Raw genomic sequence first — 24,913 nt, forward strand, 5'->3', positions numbered from 1 at the left:
TAGAGGCAACAGGCGAGCGAGCGTTGAAAGATCCAGCCAAGCCCTCATCCCACATACTGCCAAGACAGCCCACATCGTTCTTATACATTGTCAAACACTATCTGCCAGGAGAGAGGCATAACGCGGCAAAGCAAACTTGGAGGCAGAAAAAAACATTTGCTGCACAGAGAGAGTTGCTCCGTTCGCATTAATAGGGAAAAAACTTAAAGCGACAGTTCCGACAATCATCTCCCATTAACTACCAACCCACAGCAAGCCCTCAGCCGGAGCCAGAATCCACTTAAACTGCGGTCCTCAGCCGGTCACGGAGTCACAGAGTTCTTGCCTATAAGTGTGAAGATACTAGATCAGGTTCCAGGCCTAGTTCTGGGCCGCCCAAATGAGATCGGGGACAGTCCGCCAAGTGACGTTAGGCAAAAAAACAGGAAAAAAAACAAACAAAAAAACCAAACCCAAAATAACCAACGAGTGAGACTCACTTTTCAATCAAACAGCAAAGGTAATAGGCTCAAGGGAGAGGTTGGTCTCAGCACCGACCCCGACAACAACAACGCCTAGCCCGAAAAACAAAACAGGAATCCGTAAATTCTTCTTTTTAAAGGACCCAATGGCGGCAATATATGCTCCATCAGTTGAAGCCTCCCAGTTGCCAAGCCCTATTCTTCCTGATATGCCACGAGCCATAGACACCCGCAAATCTCAACAATGCATTACAAAGGGAATTATTTCCGCAAAAAAACATGGCTTGCTCAGGTGCAGGAAAACCTGTTACTACAACAGCTCAGGTGTACCAGACAACGTTTACAACTCCCGCCACAATATTTACAAAAAAACCTGAAGCGACTGCTAAAATTTCTAACTCAATTGCAATTGAGCCATTTAATGATGTTGTATTGGAGGGGGGCACCGAAACACCCATGGAGGAAAAGGGAGAACGGGAAAACCCTAAAAGCAACTTTGGAACTCACAACGTAGCTACGGAGGGTCATACAATCGCCACAGGCCCAAAGGATGGAAACCCTTTTTTAGGACATAAGGAAGAACGCCGTCTAAACATAAAATGGACAAAGGTTGAAAAATTAAACTTAATAAAATCTGCAGCCCAGGCAGGCCCCATGGCGCCAGACCGGAGAGATCAGAGGTACTGGGAGCAACTGATGCAGACAGAGCTGACTTCGGGTCGCTCCCCACGCCGCACGGATCCCCCCAGGTGCCCGTGTCTAGTGTCCCTCCCGCTGCTGCTGCCGAGGGTTCGCCGCCCCTGGTGACTGCCTGGCTGCATAACTAACCTTTTTCTTTTTCTGCCTCAGTTTTTCTCCCACGAGTGTATTTTTCATTTAGTATTGTATTGTTGCCCTGTTGCCTTATTTGTTGATTCTGGTCTTGTTGTGAACGTATCTAGGACCCTATTTAAATATTCCCGATTTATGCCCTTATGTGGTTAGAACAAATCATATCCTTATAAAGGCATAAGAATCATATCCATATTTAGTCATAGCCAATGCAGTCCAAATACGGCAAGGCTACTCCCATAGACTCCTAGAAAGTACAACGCGTTCTTAAAACAAACCAAGCCTCCAGCAGCCCGGGAATTCCCCCTGCTTCTGTTTTGATTTGTCCAAGAACTCCTGGAGTCCTAAAAGAACTGCGAGTTCTTAGTGACGTCTTATGTCCAACCTTACGTCAAACTCGGCACCTTCCAGGTATAAATATACCAACAGCTGCCCTAGCAAACACACGGTGGTTTGGAGCAGATCGGCTATCTACTTACCCGACGCCCTGCTGAAACGAGTGCTGAAGGAAGCCGACCCTCCCATTGACGCACTGAGAGAGACGCTGTCTTTTCTCTTGCCGAGAAATCCAGCTCCAGTGTTTCCAGTTACCCTTGCGGGTTGCTGGGAGATCGAGTCCTGAGAAAGAGATACAAGACCTCCTTCATTCTATAACCAAGGTACGGAGCTGATTAGATCCTTAGAGAATTCTTGATTCAAATTCTTGGCAAAAACTATCTTAACTTAAACTGCAGCTCACTTACTCCTTCCCACGTACTAGGCTTAGGTTAGGTACACTGGGGTAGGCGTATTTTAGAAACACCAGTTGAGTACGTTTAGTCAACTTTTATCATTGTATTTATTTTATCCGTTTTAATTATCTTATGGCTTAGAAACCATATAAATGCTTTTACAGTATTATTTCATAATACTCCTTTTACTGTACGCACTTTACTTTATGACAAGTATTGCAATTGTGGCAATTCACTTCTCTTGCATGAGAAAGAAGACTGCTCAATAAATAACCACTTTTATTGAAAACGCCCGTCTCTCTATTTCTCTGCACTCCTGGTGAAACTAAGCATGCACGATTGACTGAGTGAAATAGCTGTCTGTTGTTTCCGCGACTCTGGAGGTATACTCCTTATTCTGGAGTAGGCAAAGTTGTCATGTTTATGCGGTTGTCAGAAACGAATCCCTTCTTGTCTATTCAGGAAAGTTAACACCTTCTTGTTTACTCGAGAAAGTTTCTAGTGACCTCTGAGCTAGCTGGCATTTCATAATTAAGTCTAACATATTCAACAGAGACCTAGTTGACCTCAGTCCTACGTCTAAACTATCGTTTATGTTATTCCAATGCGCAGAGCCTATTGGGAATATAGGAACTACACTACATGACACCCAACGTTTGGTAAGGCGATAATTTAATGCTAGATACTGGAGTAACTCAGTCGTGCTTTTCACAGAGACCCCTTTTTCCCGTAAAAACTCCAATACACGTCTGGAGTGGGTAAAAGGTTAATATCCGCCAGAACTTAGTAGGATGAGAATCCTATGTATTAGTTTTTGGTTTAGTCAACGTTGAAGGATAGAGTGTTCCAAAATATTGTGCACCTAATCTTTGTTTCCTTGAAACTTGCTCTGCAGAAAACCTTTCAGTCAGTAAAATGTCAGAAGGTGAAGAGGATAAAGAAAGAGATGCTTTAGCAGCTCAACTTTTAGCGGAAGACACAAGTCTCCGGCAAGATGACCCAGATGCTATAATCAGTGTAACTTACAAACTTATAAAGAATGGAGTATCACCAAGAGGTGGTACAGTCATATTTGTGGTAGAGGCCCATGAATATCGGCAGACAGAGGTATTCTATTCCTGGATACACTTTCCAGCAGCACATGCTGTGACACGCGATTTTCACTACTACAAAATAGATGAATCTCCAACGGAATACGTTCCTTTTGAGGACATTGAAATTCCACTAACTTACCAAGAGCATCAGCTCTGGTTTAATGGCGCCCTAAAACATCAAAATCACTTCACCAGGCTCGGTCCACTAAGTAGACCAGGAGCCACATGGCCGGTTCTAGCCAGCTATACACCACATCCTGACATTGAAAAAATGTCAGACCAAGAACTTTTAGTGAAACTAAAAGAATTAACAAAAGCATATAGAGAATTAGTTCAATTGACAATTGACGGTACAGCGATCCGCCAGAAATTGAAAGAAACAGATATAGCAGAACAACCTTTTGAACTTGCCAGAATAATTGAAAAATCCTATGAAGAATTAGGTAGAGATCGTTTGGGTGGGAAACCACTAAAACCACAACTAACTGAAAATCCTGAAAAAACCTTTATTGAGAATAATCTCAATACTCCAAAAAAGAGGTGGGAGGGTAATAAACAAACCACTCCCAGAGAAAAAGAATTTCAGTCCAGAGGAAGGTCTCCTCAACGGAGAGGTAGATCTCCAGAATGAGGAGGCAAGTGTCCCCACAGGGAGCCCACTGAAAAAAGATACAACCTTAGAAATAGGGACAATTTGAGAAAACCTGACAGATATCAAGATATTGATACACGTCCCTCTCGATATTTTCAGACTTCCACACAGAAATCGGTAAGAAGAGGACGGTCAGAACACAAAGAAGAGCACGTCAAGTCCAAAGACAAGGAATCTGCTCATCAAAGTAAAAAATTACAATTTCCAAAAAAGAAGGTAGCTAGTATTAAAATAAAACATGCCGAGGATTCTGAGGACACAACTGAAAAACGGAGAATGAGCCCAGACAATGCTAGACAGCACAGCAGAAGTGACCATAGCTCGCAAGATCCTGATGAATCTTCTGGAGACAGTGGACACAAATGAATACATTCAAGTGGAAACTGCAGACAGAGTTAGCGTGCCCCATAAATTATATGAAATAACATTACGTATAGAGGGGACAAAAGTAGGAAAATAAGGGGTCTCTTTTGGGAGAACCTATCCAAAGGCTATGATATCCTTCTAGCAGAAAAAGACTGGCCACCAGAGTTATTCAGGGAGTGCTCACATGGCGAAGAACTGATTATGCCTGCCTTCTCAAATCACATTCCAATTCATAAAAAATACACATATGCTAGAAAATGGGCAGTGGCCCAAGCACCTGCATTATATAAAAATCATGTAGGATGGGATGAGGATTCTCCTCACCATAAAATTCAGTTAAAAAATCAACCAACTGCAAAAAGGCAGAATCCTGTTAAGCAAGAAGCTAAAAAACAAGTCAGGGAGATCTTAGATCAACTTGAATATCAGGGGGTGATTGAAACATGCACCTCACAAATGAACAATCCTTTGATTCCTGTCTCCAAGCCAGACAATTCATATTGTCTAGTATTGGACTACAGATACCTAAACTCCTGCTGCAAAACATTTGCAGTACAAAACTCACACAGTGCAGCACTAATGAATAACATCGTGCGCAAAAAATATAAAACGACATTAGATATTTCAAATGGATTCTTCGGTCAAAACATTGCACCAGAAAGCAGGTATTTGATCGCTTTCTCCAGTATGGGGGCTCAAAAGCAATTTTGTTGTCTCCCACATGGATTCAAGAATAGCCCAAGATTATTTTCAGCCAGGGTAACAGAGTTACTACAAATATACGATGATGAGGCATTATCTTATGTCGATGACATCTATCTTACAGACGATGACCTGGAGACACACTTGAAAAGAGTGAACACCATAATACTTGGGTTCGTAGATGAAGAGTACAAATTCAACTTTAAAAAGTCACGAATTGCCCACCTCACTGTCCTATTTTTAAGATATGAGTTATCAAGTGAAGGCAAAAGCCTAGCAGACAACTTCTTAGAGAAGTGTGCAGTACTCCAAGCTCCAAAAACGCTGAAGAACTTATAATCAATTCTAGGTTTCCTGAATTTCGGAAGAACATACATTCTAAATTATGCAGAGAGGGTTAAACCTCTCTATGAATTAATAAAACCTGATTTCAAACCAATTAATTGGACTCAGAAACGCACAGAAATTTTAAGATCATTACAAACAGACATGTTAACTAAAACAAAGCTGCAAACACGCGAAAACGTACGCAACCTTGTAATCCGAGTTATCCCAGGAAGATACGGATTCACATACCTGACCTCTAATGGGGGAGAAACGGTACCAATAGCTTATAAATCACACTTGTACACACAAGCTGAAATGAAATTTAGTTCTACTGAAAAAATTCTGACTGCGGTTCAAACTGCTGTAGCAAAAGAAAGAGCCCTAGCCCAAGGCAAGAGCATGTCTGTTTTAACAGCAGTATCAGCCCTTGAGGCAGTAACAATACCGAGCATTCCAAATGCTGTGGCATTAGATCCAAAATTGATACAATGGAAAAATTCTCTTGCTGCAACAGACGTGAAACACGCATTTGATCCGAAAACGAAAAAGCTAGAAGATCTAGAATACGAAAATGAATATCCTCTGTCAATCGAAATTCTGCCTCTCGAACAATACACCTGTGTAATCTACACGGACAGATTTGCACAACACTACGTTGTGGAAAAACAAATTTACAATACAGCGTGCGCGATTGTTAAAGGTCGTTGGCACGAAGGAAAATTTAGACCATTAGTCACAAAAACACAATCACTCGGAGACTGTACAGCTCAGCGAGCTGAACTACAGGCTTTTAAGATGGCGCTTGAAAATACCGATCGTGAATTCCCCACACTAATAGTGTGCGATTCATATTACTGCGTTCAGTCTTAGAATGAATACTTGCAGAACTGGGTTCAAATGGCTTCAAAGATGCAAAAGGTGGCACAATCAAGCATAAAATGCTTTGGGAACAAGTAGTTCTTTTACAAAAAGAACTACAAAAGACTCACGTGATACATAGACTGAGTCATCAACGTGATGGCGTTCACATTGCAGGGAATTAATTGGCTGATGAGGCCGCGAAGGCAGCTGTGCAAACGGGTTCCGTAGCTGCCATTACCCGGTCAAAAACAAAAATAGACCGCGAGATAATGAAAGCTGTCATTGCTTCAGTAAAAGACAGTGGTAAGACACTCCCGAAAGTCTTTCCAGTACAGTACTCATACAAAACTGATGCAAATAATGTTCATTTTGCTGTAATCCCTGGAGTGGGGGATAGAGCAATTCCAAACATGGAACACAGGTTAGGACTAATTTTAGCGGCACATGAAGGACTCGCTTCTGCTCACGCTGGTGTTTCCGCCACAGTATCATTATTAAAACAGAGATATTGGTGGCCACGCATGAGAAAACAGACTAGAAACTATGTTCTAGAATGTGAAATATGCCAAAGAATGAAAGTATCAACAGTGAAACGACCAGCACAGACGCCTCTTCTAATCTCAGATAAACCATTAGCATGTGTTGACCTGGACCACTGTGGTCCCTTACAAAGGGATGGCAACTATAAATATATCATAGTCGCAGTGGATTCCTGCACGAGATTCATTTGGATGTGGCACCAGCGCTCGGCTGACACCAAAACTGTTATAAAAGATTTGCGGGCCTTTATCGGCACATACGCAATTGGCATGCTACATTCTGACCAGGGTCCTGCGTTTAGCTCTCGAGCTTACAAAGAGGCCATGACCAGCATGGGCATTGCATTGCGGTACTCTAGTTCATTCCATCCCGATGGAAATGCGGTAGAGGAGAGAAAAAACCGTGACATAAAGCAATCTATAACAGCGATGGTATTAGGTTCGGGTGACGGGTGGGTCAAACATCTAATAAGTGTCCAACGTAGTCTTAATAATCTGCCAAGAAATTCTCTAGGAGGTATCACTCCGTACGAGCTTTTGTTTGGTACTAGAATGATCATTCAGACCTTGATTGTCAGACTTCAGTGGTGAAACAAAAAACTTCTTATATCAAAGATCGTTTGGCTGTTTTACAGGACTTAAATGAAACAAGAAGAAGTCTAAGTAACACAAAGCTAAAGCCAACAGCCACTGAAGAAAAACTACCTGTCCCAACAAGACCTGTCTGGATTCCAAAGATTGGGGATCTGGTCAGAGAAAAGATCGCGGTGAAGAAGGAATTTGGGCCTTCTTACAGAAAAGCAGTACCTGTCTTAGCTGTTAGCGGAACAAGATCAGTAGTACTACCGCCCCTTGCTGGTAAAAAGGAGAACAGAGTTATATCAATCGACCTGGTAAAACCACAATCATGTGGCCAATAATAAGTAGTAGGCCCAGTGGACTCCCAAGAAGTAGCAGAAGACCAAACCTTGCTACAATCCAAGAGGTTCAAACTGAGAGACTAATCACTTTTGATAAACCTACAGTGAATACAAAAGGACTATGCAACAAAGCCATGGAACTTGTGCCTCTTGAAACCCAAATTGCAACAGTTCGTCAAGAAACACCTGTCTACAATGATGTAGCCTCTGAACATATATATCCAAAGATTAATGAAAATCCGGAAGCAATTCCAACAATTGACAGAACTGCATCTGGCTTCTTCATCAATTTCAATTACTTTTCTGATCATCCAAGTGAGCATGAAGAAACGCCAGCAACTAAAACTTTCAAAGAAAAAATGACTGAACTCTTTCATCAACTCCAAGAAACATATCTGATTTCACCATGGATTGAATTATGGATTGTGTTAGGTGTACTTTTCCTGCTTCTGTGGCTCATCTTGGTTTTAAGTTTGGGTAGATTTATTAATGGAAAATATAGTACAATGGACACAGCAAGTCAGAACATCAACTTGGTTCTAAAACCTCACAGATCTTCTCACATCGAAAAAAGATAACTGTCATCAGTGAACATCACAGCCAATCCTATACCGGGTGGTGTAGCATGGGACACAACGGATTACGAAATCTATGGCCCGGTTGAACTCTTGAAATATCCACATCAGTTCAAGGTTTCCTTAAGTGACTTTGTATCACCTAGTACTTTCTCTGATGATTGGGACTTTGAAAATATAAATAATATGATGTCAGATTTAGAAATGTCAGCAACATTTACAGAACTTAATTATTTACAAGGGTCATCAAATTATGAAGAAATGTATTGCTTTAATCATTACGGGCATCACTATTTGCATAAATCTGCTAATCCTAGAAATGTTTTTACTTATAATCAATGGGAACATTGTCCAACACCGGCAAAAGGCAGTTCGAAAACATTTTATGAGAAATTCCCATACTTCTCAGGGTTTAACATCACTGATCCAGGAACGTTTTATTTTTTTTGTCAAACAAAATTTTATTGTTTTCCACATCAAAATAATCAAGGCACAATCCGCCAACAAGCCCACACAGGGGCCCTCTGAAATATTGAGCCCATCACAAACAACATAGGCAAGCGGAACGGTCGATGCTTCTCGAGGACCTGAATCTTCTCTGGACTGTCCGCCATAAGTTCATAATGTTCTGCGTTTGGGCGGACAGGATTGAGTCCCAGTTAGACCAAGAAGGGATAGTCAGCGAGAGCAGTGGTGCATCACAAGAATCCGCAAACACAGTGCGCTCTCCCAGCTCTCAAGCCCGCCCAGTTGCCAGCAAGCTCGATTAGCTAGTATTGATTCCCCAGAGCTCAAGGAAACCTAACAGTGGACATTTTACCTTGAATCAAATAGTAACAATCTCTGAACCCTCAATGTCCCCTTCCCACCCCCCTCCCCCCAAACTCCCTCTCCCACCCCCCTCCCAGTGGTGGAGTTGCCATACATTAGTGTGTCAACCGTATGAGGCCCTTAAATCTGGAACAGATGCATGGCCCTGAGCGTGGGGGGGCATACCGCAGATGGTAGGCCTTTCAAGAGGAATGAAACCAGCGGTCCCCAGCGGTACTCAAAGTTCTTAAAGTCTTCTCGGGAGATGTCGGACATGCGCTCTAAGCTGAGCAGTTGCCATAGGCGGGAGTGCCATAGGGACATCGCAGGCGCCTCTCTCTTCTTCCATGCATTCGCCACAGCCAGTTTGGCAGCCCCCAGACACAGCCACATGATTCTTTTATCGGCCCTGGTTTGGTGTTCTAGCAAGGGGTCCCTAACGCCAAGCAGAGCTTCTGTCATCGTAGTCGGGACCGGGTATCCTAAGATGGATTTTATCTGAGCCAGGATCTCTTCCCAGAACGGCCTAATGGCGGGGCAATCCCACCATATGTGTTGGAAGTCTCCCAATAGGCCACACCCCCTCCAACACCTATCTGATGTACCAGGAAAGATTTTCGCGAGTTTAGAGGGGTATAGGTACCAGTCCGCCATCACTTTCAAATGTGCCTCTCTCAGCGCTGTGGATTGGTTGAAACGGAAGATATCAGCCCACAGGTGGTTCCACTCTTCCTCCCTAAGGTCTCGCCTAGCCATCCCCTCCCACCAAGTTATATAGCGCGGCCGCGGGGCGGTCTCCGTGGATAGCAGGAACTTATACAGCGCAGAGATAGCTCCCTTCATGGATTTAGCTTTGAGGAGGAACAGTTCGAACCCGGTAAGGGGTCTAGTGGCACCCTCCCTAACCTGTGGACCCAAAGCCCAGTGAAGCAGCTGCACGTGGTGGTAGTGCTCCTGATCCCCCACCCCATAGTCCCTTTTGCAATTCTCAAATGTAAGGGGGTCATAGTTGTGGAATAGGTGTGTAAGTGCGAGACAGCCACCCGCCCTCCAGGCATCAAACGGTCCCTCCCGGAGCGCTGGGGGAAAGGAAGAGGTGAAGTGAATTGGAGTGAGTGGTGACGGGAAAGATGTCCAGCCCTCCCTCCCTGCTACAGAGTCCCACACTTTGAGGGTGGTACGTGTCGGAGTGCTGATGTACACATTACGGGGTCTGTCTTTTCTGTCGCGCCAGATCAAGTCCCAGATTGTCCTGCCTGCTACGCTACGGTCCATGTGGAGCCAGTGCTTCTCAGACTCCATTTGCGCCCACTCAACCAGGATGCGCAGTTGGGCCGCCTTATAGTATAGGCGAAGATCGGGGAGACCAGCTCCCCCTTCCCTTTGTGGTCGTCGTAGCATGAAAAAGGAGAAGCGTGCCCGGCCTCCCTGCCACACAAACTTCAGGATCATCGATTTTAGTCGCTTAAAGAAATCCTCCTCCAATTCAATTGGGAGCGCCTGGAATAAATAGAGCAGTTTGGGTAGGAGGGTCATCTTAACAGCATGGATGCGACCCAACCAAGAGAGAAAAAGCGGCTTCCAACGTACCAGTTCTTTTTGGATGCGGGTGAGGATTGCAGGAAAATTGGCTGCATATAGTAGCTCGACCTTGGGAGTCAGCTGGACCCCTAGGTATTGTATGGAAGAGGGCGCCCAATCCAAAGGCGTGAGCGATCGGAGTTGTGAGGCTTCCGCCCGTGAAAGGGTTAGATTAAGAATGTAGGACTTGGCCAGGTTGACCTTGAAACCTGCCGCTTTTTCAAAGGAGCTGAGCACCTCCTGCAAGTATGGGAGGGAACCCAACGGATTAGATAATGAGAGGAGGACATCATCCGCGAATAGCGAGATTTTATGGGCCTCTCCAGAGAAGGGGAGGCCCCCTATCCCTTGATGTTCCCTTACCGCTATAGCTAGGGGCTCTATACTGAGGGCAAAGAGTAGGGGGACAGGGGGAAACCCTGCCTAGTCCCCCTTAAGTGGCTAAAGGAGGCCGACTGCACTCCATTGACTGAGACTTTAGAGCATGGTTGTCTATAGTTGGCCTGAAGCATTGTAATAAATTGGGAGGAGAAACCAAACCTCGTCAGCGTGGACCACAGGAAACTCCAATCTACGCGGTCAAATGCTTTTTCGGCGTCAAGGCCGACTAGCACTGCAGGAATTTTAAATTTGTTGGCCTTCTCTATCAGATGGACTATGCGCCGGGTGTTGTCATGCGTTTGCCGTCCCTTGATGAAGCCGGACTGATCGGGGTGGATGATAAGTGGCAGAAGGTCATTCAATCTTTTGGCCAGTATGGAGGAGTACAGCTTTGCATCTACGTTTAGGAGGGCAATGGGCCTGTAGGAGGCACAGTGGGTGGGGTCCTTGCCCGGTTTGGGGATCACAGAGATCACTGCCTCGGCCATGGAGGCCGCGGAAATGCCATCCGCGGCCATACGGTTGAAGAGTCGGACCAGGTGAAGCCCAACCTCAGACGCAAAGGTCCTATAAAAGACTGCAGTGTACCCATCTATTCCAGGCGCCTTGTGGGGCTTCAGTGAGTTAATAGCTGATTGGACTTCTTCTAGGGTAATGGGGGCCGTGAGGGCTTCATTCCACTCTGGCGAGACCTGTGGGACGGGTAAGTCCCTCAGAAAAGCTTGCTGATGTGCAGTGTCAGGAGTGTCCGCTGTGTATAATGATTCATAGAAGGACCCGAAGAGGCCCGCCTTGTCCTCGTCTCCGTGGAGTAAAGTCCCCGACCTATCACGTATTCCCCCTATATATTCTCTCTCCCTTTTGTCCTTCAGTTGTCTGGCCAGGTGCTTCCCTACCTTGTTACCCTGGGTATAAGATAGGTTGCGCAGCTTGAGGAGGGTGAACTCTGCCCTATTGTTATAGATGGCCCGGAGTTTGCCTCTAAGTGCCGTGAGTGTGCGAAGCGTCTGCCTGGTAGGTGTCCGCTTGTGGGTCTGCTCAGCAGTCGTCAGCTCCCGCTCCAGGCCTTCCCTTTCTTTCACACGTTGTCTATTTAGGGCTGAATTAAGCGCAATGCATTTACCCCTCAAAACCGCTTTGAACGTGTCCCAGGTATTGTATTCTGAGGTCTCCTCTGGGTCGTTAAAGGAGAAGAACTCTCTAATAGTCTCCCTCAGCTGCGCACTCGATTCCTTATCCCTCGTTAAAGCTTCTGGGAAGTACCAACGCGCAGGTTTCGGGGCGCCACCAAGCCAGGTTAGGCAAATTGTGTACATCCCATGATCGGATACTGAGATGGGGAGAATCTTTGCGTCCTGTAAGCTGCCCTGCAAGGACTGACTAAAAAAGATGTAATCTAGCCGTGAGTAGGTCTGGTGTACATGGGAATAGAAAGAATAGTCCCGGGTGAGCGGGTGCGCTAACCGCCAGGTGTCCAGAAGCCCCATGTCCCCAATGAGCGTCTGAATAGTGTCGGGGAAGGTGCCCATGTCCGAGCGTCTAGGGTGCGTACTATCCAGTGTAGGGTGCCAGAACAGGTTGAAATCTCCCAAGAGGAATAAAGGACCTTCTGCAAAATCCGTCACCTTTCCCAGTAGCGTAAGTAAGAAATTCTTTTGGCCAGTATTGGGGGCATAAACCGACACAAAAGTGCACACCTTGCCCTTCATTCGTCCCTTGACCATCAGCCATCTCCCCTCTTTGTCACCCTGAGTGCACATAGGCTGGAACTGAGCGGCCGAACTGAAGAGCAGCGCCACCCCTTTCTGTTTACTGGATGCAGAGGCTTTATATACAAGGGGGTAATTCTTATGCTTAAGGCGGTGGTCTTCAGCCTTCCGGAGATGTGTTTCCTGCAGTGCTACAATATCTAAGTGCTGATCTATTACATATCTCCAAACTTTCTGGCGCTTCTGTGGGGAGTTAAGTCCCTTAACGTTCCAGGTTCCGATCGTAATAGGCATTTTAAGTCAAACCTGTCGTCCCCTCTATAGTAGCCATCCTATGCCCTGCCCCCCCCACTTGGGGCGCTCCCTCATCCATCTTGCCCAACCCGCAGTGCAGGACTCCCCCTTTGTCTTTGCCAAGATCGCCCCTCCCCTCCACCTTGTCAGTGCTCCCCCGTCGGAGCCCTCCCCCAACCACCCGAGCCACAGCCAGTAGAGGGCCCACGGTGTACCGTTGCACCACATCAACACCACTAGTCCCACCCCCCCCCTAACATCTCCCAACAGGATAATGTAACAACAGTCCCCAACATGAAACTCAGTTTTCGGATTGTGACTCAGGTCCCAGTAACACCAGTTCGAACCTGCAGTCAAAGTGTACTTGCAAGGGATAAGTGGCAGTGGCGGCTCGACGGCTCGAGACCCCCCGCCCCGTTCCCCCTCCCCGTTGCCATACTTATCTTATCACGACCGCCCCTGCAGTTCTCAGGAGCCTGCTCCAGTGTCCTTGGAAACCTCCTGGATTGCCTCTGCCTTCTCCTGTTCCATTGTCATTTGATCAGGCTTGAGGTTTTTCCTCGAAGATCGGCCGCGTCGAACCTTCTGCCATCCGTCGCTTGTCGCTTGGGAAGATTTGGGTGGGGTCCCCGAAGAGCCTCCACCTCCACGGTCCCCTAGGCGGTCCTCCTCGTACGGTATACCCAGTAGTGAGCAAGTGTCTCTCAGGGAACGCAATTGGTGGAGGGCTCCATTCCATCTGAAGATCAGTCGGAAGGTGTGTCCCCAGGAGTACTGGACCCCCTCGTTGCGGAGAAATGCGGTTCCTGGCTTGAAGGCTCTCCTTTTTTGTAAAGTGATTACCGAAAGATCTTGGAAAAGTTCCAGAGCTTGGCCTTGATACTGAATAGGCTGTTTTTGACGCGCCGACTTCAGGATGCGCTCCTTTAGAGGGTAATCGGGTAGAAAGGCCAGAATGTCGGGGGGGGGGGACCCTGGGACCTACTGGTCGGACCCACCCGATGAGCTCTATTGATACGGATTTCCAAGTCATCGTCCACATCAAGTATTGACTGGAAAAGGCCTTGTAGATAGCCTGCGATATCTCCCCCCTCTGCAGAAGTGGGCACATTCCGAACCCGAATGTTATTTCGCCTCGAGCGATTTTCGAGGTCCTCCGTGTGGGACTGGAGATCGGTCTGCTGCTCATTAAGCCGGACGATTTCCTGTCTTAGGAATTCCACTTCTTCGCTTCTGGCTTGTCCTGAGAGTTCGCTTGCAGCCACTCGCTCCCCAAGCTCATCAACATCCCGGCGAAGCTCTTTATAATCCCCCGCCATTTCCTGTCGGAGGGTTTGAATGTCCTCCTTAAGGGAGGTGAAGAGGGCCTCCATGAAGGCCTTGGTCGCCGGGGCTTCTCCTCCCTCGCGGTCCATCCCTTTAGAGGGAGGTCCCTGAGCCGGTTTATCCGCACTTTTTTCAGCTTTGGAATTCCCCTTCGTTAGCAAGTCAGTGATGGTGCGATTCCCCTTGCGGTTGACGGCAGCCATCTTCTCCCTTCTAGCCGGCCCCTCCGCTACCCGGCCTCTCCAATCGCTTTTCGAAGTCCCAGTCAGGTGACTCGGGCCAGCACCGGGGGTCGGGAACACAGAACGTCCGGGTTGCGTAGTTCGTCTGCAAATGGCGTACTGCCCCTGCTACCTTGATCTGTTGGTATCACCTGTGGACCCTAGGCGCTACCAGTCTCGCCGCTGTTTCAGGCGCTTGTCCTGTCCTCGGGCTCCGGGACCCCGTCTCGCACTGTGCCGGCAAAGCGCTCGTCACCTCCAGATCCGTCCCCTTGGCAAGTGGCTCTTCTGGGGGGACCTCCTGCGATATTCGACCTCAGGTCCCCTCCTCGGTTACAGCTCCCCTAGTGATGTCAACCCAATCCCTTGCTATAGGGTCGGGCGGGGTCGCGGTCAGCAGTGGCAGGCGTGGACTGCAGACACGGCCGGGGGCCCGAACAGTGCCCCCCGATCTCCTGCGTCCCCCTAGGGCTTGCCCACCTCGGCCCGAGCTTAAATGCCACGTTGCACGGCGGTCGAGACCTTCCAGAACCAGTACTGATACCCCGGCTCCAGATCCCGGGCCTCCGCTTTCTCCTGCCAGGCCTGTGTATGCCCACTCTTCCCTGTGGCAGTGACCTCCTAGGGGCCGGCGCTCTCGGAGTGCTCAGTGGTCGAGGCCAGGTCGCCTGCACCTGCTAGGCCCCCGCCAGGGCCCTGTCCCTTCTTCTCGCCTATCCTCCCGGTCCCGCTTTCACCCAGCCCGGAGCTTCCGTATGCCCTGTCCCAGCCTCCCGGCCGATGTGAGCTCTGACCTGGGGTAGAAGCGCCTCCAATCCGCCGACGCTGCCCTTACTTGCTCTCTCTTTCCAGGGGCTTCCCTCCTCCGTCGGTTAGGCCGCAGCCGGGGCCTTTCCTGCTATCTCCTGCCGGGCCCCCCGGCGCCTACTTTCACAGGCCGCCCATCCAGAGCCTCGGGGCAGATCCGGCTCCCACCTCCCACAGATCTCCGCAGGCGTCTTGGGCAGCTCCGGTCACCCCTCTCGGGCCGGCAGTAGCGTCGCAGACCTCCTGGTCCTCTCCTCAAGGTGGGAGTCGGGTTGCGCTCTCTTCCCGGTGTTACCCCTCCGCCGTCGGCTAGGCCGCAGCCGGGGCCTTTCCTGCAGTCTCTGGCCGGGCCACCCGGCGCTACCTTTCTCGGGCCTCCCGCTTGGGCCCTCGGGGCAGATCCGGCCCTCTCCTCCCACGGACCTCCGCAGGCGGCTTGGGCAACTCCGGTGACCTCTCCCGGTCTTGCTGCGTTGTCGTGGACCCCCTGGGCCGCTCCTCACGGCTGGAGTCGGGTTGCCGCTTTTTCCGCCTTAGCGCGGCCCTGCTTGCCGACTCTCACGCCTCACCGGTCCGCTCTCCCCCGCAGGGCTCGCCAATCGTCTCCAGCCGCCCCATGGGAGCTCCCCTCACCTCCGGTCACCGGCCCCTCGGATCGGCTGCAGGTTGGTCAGCAAATTAGGTAGGGCATGGAAGTCGGGGACGGGGAGCCTCCGAAGAACACGTCTGCCTAAGCCGCCATCTAAGCCACGCCCCCAGAACGTTTTATTTTAAAATGTTAAATACGACAGGAATGAAAAGCATGTTGACAAATACTAAATTGATTTATCCCGAAAAATGTTATGAAAAAATGTCTACATTTGGTTTTGAATTTTGGAAAAACAACATTGAGACAAAACCATCTGGGGTACAAAAGACTGGCAGGTACAAGGTTTAGAATCATTATTCAGAGCCTGCATGATCCCAGAACAGATAATATTCCTGAATGACACCATTCAACAAACAACCTGTCTTGGCCTAGCCAAGATAAAAGACTTAAACAAACCGTCTATTCCAAAGCCCATACCTGATAGTAATAGCACTACAGATGTGGAGATAGACGTATCCCATATTATACACCAAAACAGAACAAATCCTGATTGGAAAAAATGGTTGATTTGGCCCACAGACACTAATAACTGTCAAGATAGATTCCTGAACAAAACACAGGGGTTCAAACAGAACAGGCCAGACCCAAGATATTCCCAGAGACAACATCCAGGGATAATTACAACATACAGTGTAGGGAAACTATGCCTCGAATGGCTACAGAAATCCACACTACCTGAAATTAAGCAACACTTGACTTTACATAAAGAAGGTGCTGACTTGCGAGATTTCATATTGGGACCTCGCAAACAGCGTCAAAAACGTTTCATATACGCCGGTATATACGCTGCTTACACAGAAGCATGGAAAGTAACGCAAATTGAAACTTCTGAAAAAATACGAGAAATTGATCGTATTATTTTGGAAAAATCACTGTTGGTAGTGGACAATGGGTTAATGACTCTGTTCTCCAGAATTTATTCCCTGGACAGCATTGATAACAGGAAAAAAAGGATCTAGCCGACAAAATATTGGACTGCGCTACCCTACCACAATTTGAACCGATAGCTCTAAAGACGGTGATGCTAGAACTACGGCGATGCAAGTCAGGATCACCTGACGATCCCTGCCCCCCCAAACTTTGGAATCTCATGGCGGACTTTGTGGCCCCCACTATTCAGCAAATATGGAATACGTCCATCTCATCCGGGGTGTTCCCGAATATTTGGAAACATGCCACTCTCCTCCCACTTAAGAAAAAACCTAATGGGGACCCTAAAGACCTTAGTAATCTCCGCCCAATTTCTCTGCTGGCAGCACCAGGCAAAATGCTTGAGAAAGCAATTCAGCGTCAATTGAATCAGTTCATTGAAGATAATAAAATATTACTTGAGACGCAATCAGGCTTTAGACCCGGCTTTAGCACTGAAACAGCACTTATTGAGGTGGCAGAGTCAGTAAGGTGGTCGGTGGATTCAGGAGACTCGGCAATGCTGGTGCTCCTGGATCTGTCGGCCGCTTTTGATACGGTCGACCACGCTATTCTGCTGTCACGATTAGCAGAGATAGGCATCCAGGACCAGGCTCTGGAGTGGCTACAGTCGTATCTGACCCAGAGATCACAGAAGGTGGCGCTAGGGGCTGTTTCTTCAACATCTAAAGCTCTCAGCAGCGGCGTTCCGCAGGGATCGGCTCTCAGCCCCCTTTTATTTAATGTTTACCTGGCCCCGCTCTTCACGCTAATTGCCAACTGGGGGATTAAGGCAATCTCGTACGCCGACGACACCCAACTGGTGTTTCCATACTCTGAAGTGTCAGAGGCATCTTTTTTGAGCTTCAAGGGCTGTCTCCAGGATGTGGCCTGCTGGATGAACACAAATAAACTAAAACTTAATGCTAATAAGACAGAAGTGATCTTCTTTGGCAAAGGCCCCCCTCCTCCATCTGAACTCTGGTGGCCGTCAGAGATGGGTCTGCCCCCTCGCCTAGCCACTCGGCAAAAAAATCTAGGGGTACGGTGGGATGACAATCTGTCCTTTGCATCACACATCCAGTAGCTGGCTGCTGTTTGAGTAAGCGGAGGAATCTTCGTAAGATTCTACGACTCTTACCAGCAAGCTGCCGAAAAACTGTAATCCATGCCACAGTGACATCTAGGCTGGATTACGCTAACGGCCTGTATCTGGGCTTACCAAAGTACCTCATACAGCAACTGCAACTGGTCCAAAATGCGGCTGCGAGACTGTTAATGCGGATCCCCTTCAAGCACTCAGTCTCTCCGCACCTTCTTTCCCTTCATTGGCTTCCAGTAGCAAGCAGAATAAAATTTAAGGCACTTACACTGGCCTTTAGATCTCTGTACGGCAACTGTCCTAACTATCTGAAAGCACGACTGCCAAGATACACCCAAGCTCGCTCCCTCAGATCCAACAACCGTGTTCATATTGCAGTTCCTAGAGTAAAAAGAGTTCGGGTGGGAGGACGAACTTTCTCGGCCAATGTGGCAACACTTTGGAACTCCCTCCCCCCTGCTCTTCAACAGGCCCCCTCCGAATTATGCTTCAAGCGCTTGCTGAAAACCTGGCTGTTTGCCCAACCGCGCTAGACGTTACCATCCCTAGCCCTCATGATCAAAAACATCCTGTTCTTATAGTGCCGGGACACCTCCTCGTGAGGTAGCTGATCGCGCTTTATAAAATTAAAAAAAATAAATAAAAATTGTATCATCTGCTATTGATATAATAGAAAAGGATATGCTAATGTTACAACATGGCCATTCCCGTATCGACACTATATGGTCGAATTTGGGGTGGCAAGATCAGCAATTCCCACATGATGAAAACTCCACCACATGGGTGGTCTGATGTGAATTGCTTTAGCTTTCTGTGACTGATAGTCTTCCTACCTTTGTCTCACGCACTCACCACCAGTGCCTCACGGTCACTGTTGTAGTTACACACCGTTTCCAGACCTGGTCTGCTCTTCTGTGTGTTTTGTATCTTGATGAAGGGGAGCGAGCAGAAAGGTCAGTAAATATTTCCCCTCGACCCTCCACACACCTCTTTTGTTTTCTCAGTATTTAGTGCAGCTTCCAGCTGCGGGTCTTTTTAATAAGGAGGCAAACGTAGTTTAGTTTGCACCTCATAGCTCACCCAACTCAATTGTGTATATTGCCTTTCTGTCCACCTTCACTGACACTCAAAGATAATAACATCTGCTTCATAATTGTGTAATTTAAATTATTCCTCATGGGGTCTAGTCACTTTGTTATCATACAGTGACTGATGATGGCGTTCATGCCCTTTAACCTAACTGAGAGTGTTGCTTCTGATACTTTCTGCCTTTCCCCTATAAATAGCCAGTCAAGCAGTCACTCTCCAAGTTTGCCCAATTGGACAACACACACCGTGAGACCTATTTTTGTTGTAACTTTTCGTTTAGGAGAGTTGTTTCCAAATCAAAAAGAATTATATTACTCCCTATCATTCCATGCAAATGATAGAGGAATACTATCTATTCCATCCAACACTGTTGGTCCCCATTACGGGAGATGTGCGTACCCCTTATACACACTTTTTTGAATTTAGAGATCCTACCGGTCTGCCGAGCCCGGGTTGGAAAGATTGCCCGGTCATACGTCAGATAAGTAGTGTCTCCCACAGAGGCATGTAATCGGATCCTGCTTAGGCACAATACAATTATCATCTTATGTTTAAGTCCAACCCCCACAGCAGCTTAAACTATCCAACAAGAAAACATTCTTGCTCGTATGTGCCAAACGGGGATATGCATTTCGGTTGTTTTACGACAGCTGGTGACCGCGCATGCGTCAGACAACAGTGGCTTTCTTTCCTTACGCATGCGCAAAAAAGCAGCGGCTTCCTCCTCGCGATTTGCCGCGACTCTGCTCAATCGGTACAGACAATGGTGGCTATTTAAGGAGGAAGGGCATTAGTGCATTCACCTCCACTTCCGCTCGTCTCAATATCGGGGGCACCGACGGACAGGTGAGTCGTTTAGTGCCCGCACTTGACTCTATTTAGGTCCTTTCCTGAGTTACTGGATTAGCCATTCTCTGTTAAGGTAGCCAGACCTGTAACAACCGGTATGGCCCCTACTTTCTAACTAAACCTTATGCCAGAGAACTTTCTCTTTGGATATCACTATTAGGTTTATGAGCCCATGAATATGGGTGGCCAAGGTAGCCACTCAGAGGCTTCTTTTAGTATCACCTACTCATGCCTAAGCGCTGTAGTTGCAAATGGGTTTTCAGCTTTTCCCCATTTTATTTATAACAAATTTTATACTGATCAAGGATATACATGTTCTCTTAATGAAGCTATCTAGAGGCACACAGTAGTGTTATGATAGTGACCTGGGACATTATGATGATCACAAGATGTGCGAGTCCTACATTCCCCTTGAGAGTCTTTGTGGTCAGTGTTGGTTGTGACAGTGTGGCTACTATCACACGTTAGTTGGGTTATATATGTGTAGAGCCATTGGGTTAGGCACTGTAAAGTTGTGTGCTTATTGTGTCTTTTATTTCTACACTGTAGAGCGGGGCCTCATACTCCCGAGCGGTTGCCGGGTGAGGTGAGGTCATCACCCACACAAAGCTGGGTGAGTATCACTGAGAGGAAATGCCTCAATGTGATTTAGCTATTATGCTTTCTAGAATGCAGAATGTAGAACATTCTTGCAGGTGTGGCTACACGGTCTCTGTGTGTGTACATAGGTGTGTGTGTGTTACTTGGTGTAGTCTGACATATTGTCTTTTTGTCCTTTGTCTCTTGATAGGAAGAAGACATTTTTCTTTCCCTCCAGTGGACGTTTAAGTATTCAGGTTCCTGGTATATATGTGACTTTGTATCAGCACATTCTTGTTATTCCTTATTTAAACATATCGTATGTAGTTGCAGTAGCCTTCATTAAAGAAGAATTTTTTTGTCAAAGGTCCTGAAGAAAGCCGGGCTAAATGCCCTTTAGGCTGAAACATGTCGACCGTACTGCACAGCGCCATAGAGTAGTCTTACTACTTGGCGTGTTTTTAATTTTTGACACTTGGACTTTTATCTAAATGTTCTTTTGAGTCCTGGTAGTTGATTTTACCCTTTGTTATGTTTTGAGCACTGCACTTTTTCCATTCACATCACTCTAGGATGTACATCAAGACTATTTTCTTGATAAACTATTCCCGTATCGACACTATATGGTCGAATTTGGGGTGGCAAGATCAGCAATTCCCACATGATGAAAACTCCACCACATGGGTGGTCTGATGTGAATTGCTTTAGCCTTCTGTGACTGATAGTCTTCCTACCTTTGTCTCACGCACTCACCACCAGTGCCTCACGGTCACTGTTGTAGTTACACACCGTTTCCAGACCTGGTCTGCTCTTCTGTGTGTTTTGTATCTTGATGAAGGGGAGCGAGCAGAAAGGTCAGTAAATATTTCCCCTCGACCCTCCACACACCTCTTTTGTTTTCTCTGGGTAAAGGATACATCAAGTCGACCTGGAATTTACCTTATACACAAAGATGTTATAGTGAAGGGGAAAAAGAGGTATTTCTTACTGGAAATAACTGTAAAAATTCACTAAGCGGTACACTTCTGTGTCAAGGTATTAACTTGCATGGAGCCTGCCAAGGTTCATCAAACAACCTTTCATGTCACCTGCACGGCACCCCTGCAACACAGATAGAGCCTTTTTTCAGACAGATTTCCAACGGCAGCTACGTTATAATAAGTGACCACAGCTGTTGTGGTATGGTGCCAGGAATAGCCTATCTCGTGAGCGTTAGTTCCAGGGGCATTTGCTGTATGCAAGTATTGTATCCAAACAGCAAACCAGACAAGGAGGCAGCAATATGGCCTTCTCTGAATATCTCTTCTATTCGAATTGATACTTTAAGCAGAATGAAGTCTATTCTTTTAAAGACAACTGTGCCTTTAACCTCGTCCAAAGAGACGTATGATCTGCAAGTTGCAAGGACAGCGGCGGAGATACATATTATTATCGACAAATTGCCCCGTGCATTGCGTAGAAATGTTAGGTCAAATCTTAAACATGTCAGATACCAGTGGCATCGCACATGTATTTAAGACAATTTTTTCGGGACTATTAGGACCCTTTGAAGCAGTCCTGAGCATCTTCCCGAATTTCGTGCACTCTGTGTTCGGCGGCCTGCCTCTCCTCTTGGGACTCGTAGCAGGAATTTTATTTTTGTTCCTTCTGCTCTGATATGGCAAGTCAAGTCACAGACAAAACCCAGGCAACAATGGAAGACACGATCCTAGCAATGCGATACCGAGAACGGATTACTAAGGTTCTCGGCTTGGCTCGGCTAAGAGATCTGAATACTACCTGGTTTCTTTCATTCAGACCAATTTGGCAAGATTGCATCTTACCTGTTCTACGATGCCTGCTATGCGGAGAAGAATGCGTGTTGGACGTCTGTCTTACACTACCATCAGCAGTACCTATGGATATCGATACTTTGCTTGGTTCGGTAACGGCTCATGCAATGTGTTGTCCCCAGCGGCTACCTATTCTGATGACGGCATTCGTTGAGACCTCACCATTACGATTAGGTGGCGGTGAGGTATGAGATGAAAGCGGCACACAGGTACAACCTTCTGTGAACATTGCTGATCTAGACACCGATGACGGCAATGCCTCTCACATTTGCACTATTTCTACTTTTTATGGACCTGGTCCAACTTTCACCTACTGTTGTACACGAATTCTTTGCCAGCCTATCTTAACTTATGTTCTCCCCTAACAACGAGAATAACTTTTAAAACAAAACATGAGCACACAGTAATCCCTGAACTCTGAATTCGGCCTTCAGTTTTTGATAAACAACACTTCTGAAAACATTTTGAACTATTTTTCTTCCATGAAAGCGAAATTATTTTTCCGTTCCCAAAATATTTACCTTTTTGGCACATGATACTCTGCTTAAAGTAGAACTATTCTTAGAGAACAGAATTTCTATTTTTAAGAAACTCTAGAGACACTAGTTTGACTTAGCCTCTAGCACATGTACAGTCTTGTATAAATATGTGATGAAATGGTCTCAACCTTCTCTTCTGTATTAAGAGCCATTTCATAAATGTACATTTCGTGATTCATTCAGTGAAGATTTCAATGCACTAAAATTACATTATCTGAATGATACCACTGCTTGAAAGCGTATAGTATAGTATAGTATAGTAATACTAATTTTTTCGTGTATATACCATTTCATATGCATTTTATGTATTTTGGGGTGGGTTGGAAAACACATGCATCGTTATATGTTTAGTATTGCTTAGTATTTAGTAATGATGGACATTATACGTGGAGTGGGTGTTGTGAACGTATCTAGGACCCTATTTAAATATTCCCGATTTATGCCCTTATGTGGTTATAACAAATCATATCCTTATAAAGGCATAAGAATCATATCCATATTTAGTCATAGCCAATGCAGTCCAAATATGGCAAGGCTACTCCCATAGACTCCTAGAAAGTACAACGCGTTCTTAAAACAAACCAAGCCTCCAGCAGCCCGGGAATTCCCCCTGCTTCTGTTTTGATTTGTCCAAGAACTCCTGGAGTCCTAAAAGAACTGCGAGTTCTTAGTGACGTCTTATGTCCAACCTTACGTCAAACTCGGCACCTTCCAGGTATAAATATACCAACAGCTGCCCTGGCAAACACACGGTGGTTTGGAGCAGATCGGCTATCTACTTACCTGACGCCCTGCTAAAACGAGTGCTGAAGGAAGCCGACCCTCCCATTGACACACTGAGAGAGACGCTGTCTTTTCTCCTGCCGAGAAATCCAGCTCCAGTGTTTCCAGTCACCCTTGCGGGTTGCTGGGAGATCGAGTCCTGAGAAAGAGATACAAGACCTCCTTCATTCTATAACCAAGGTACGGAGCTGATTAGATCCTTAGAGAATTCTTGATTCAAATTCTTGGCAAAAACTATCTTAACTTAAACTGCAGCTCACTTACTCCTTCCCACGTACTAGGCTTAGGTTAGGTACACCGGGGTAGGCGTATTTTAGAAACACCAGTTGAGTACGTTTAGTCAACTTTTATCATTATATGTATTTTATCCGTTTTAAGTATCTTATGGCTTAGAAACCATATAAATGCTTTTACAGTATTATTTCATAATACTCCTTTTACTGTACGCACTTTACTTTATGACAAGTATTGCAATTGTGGCAATTCACTTCTCTTGCATGAGAAAGAAGGGATGTATGACGTTACAACGCATACTTTTACAACGCATACCTTTACAACGAAAATTTTACAACGCAAAAACCATTACAACGCATGTATTTTCAACGCATGTTTTTACAATGCAGGTACCTTTACAACGCATACCATTACAACGTAAGTATTGGTAAGTATATATTAATTTTTTTAATGTAAATTAATTAAAATGAATATAATTTAATTAAATTTAATTTAATTTAATTAAATTTAATTTAATTTACTTTAATTTAATTTAATTTAATTAATTTAATTTAAATTTAATTTTAATTTATTTTTACCCTGTACCCCTGTACCCCAAAAACCCAAAACTGACCCTGAACCCTAAAAATACCCTTTTACCCAAAAACCCAAAACTGACCCTGAACCCTAAAAATACCCCTTTACCCAAAAACCCAAAACTGACCCTGAACCCTTAAAATACCCCTTTACCCAAAAACTAAAAACTGACCCTGAACCCTAAAAATGCCCCTTTACCCAAAAACTAAAAACTGACCCTGAACCCTAAAAATACCCCTTTACCCAAAAACTAAAAACTGACCCTGAACCCTAAAAATGCCCCTTTACCCAAAAACTAAAAACTGACCCTGAACCCTAAAAATACCCCTTTACCCAAAAACTAAAAACTGACCCTGGACCCTAAAAATACCCCTTTACCCAAAAACTAAAAACTGACCCTGAACCATAAAAATACCCCTTTACCCAAAAACCCAAAACTGACCCTGAACCCTAAAAATACCCCTTAAAAAAACCCAAACATATAACATTTTAAATATAATTATATACTTACCAATACTTACGTTGTAATGGTATGCGTTGTAAAGGTACCTACGTTGTAAAAACATGTGTTGTAAATACATGCG

Source organism: Lissotriton helveticus, chromosome 11 (assembly GCF_964261635.1).
Source record: "Lissotriton helveticus chromosome 11, aLisHel1.1, whole genome shotgun sequence".
Taxonomy (NCBI): domain Eukaryota; kingdom Metazoa; phylum Chordata; class Amphibia; order Caudata; family Salamandridae; genus Lissotriton; species Lissotriton helveticus.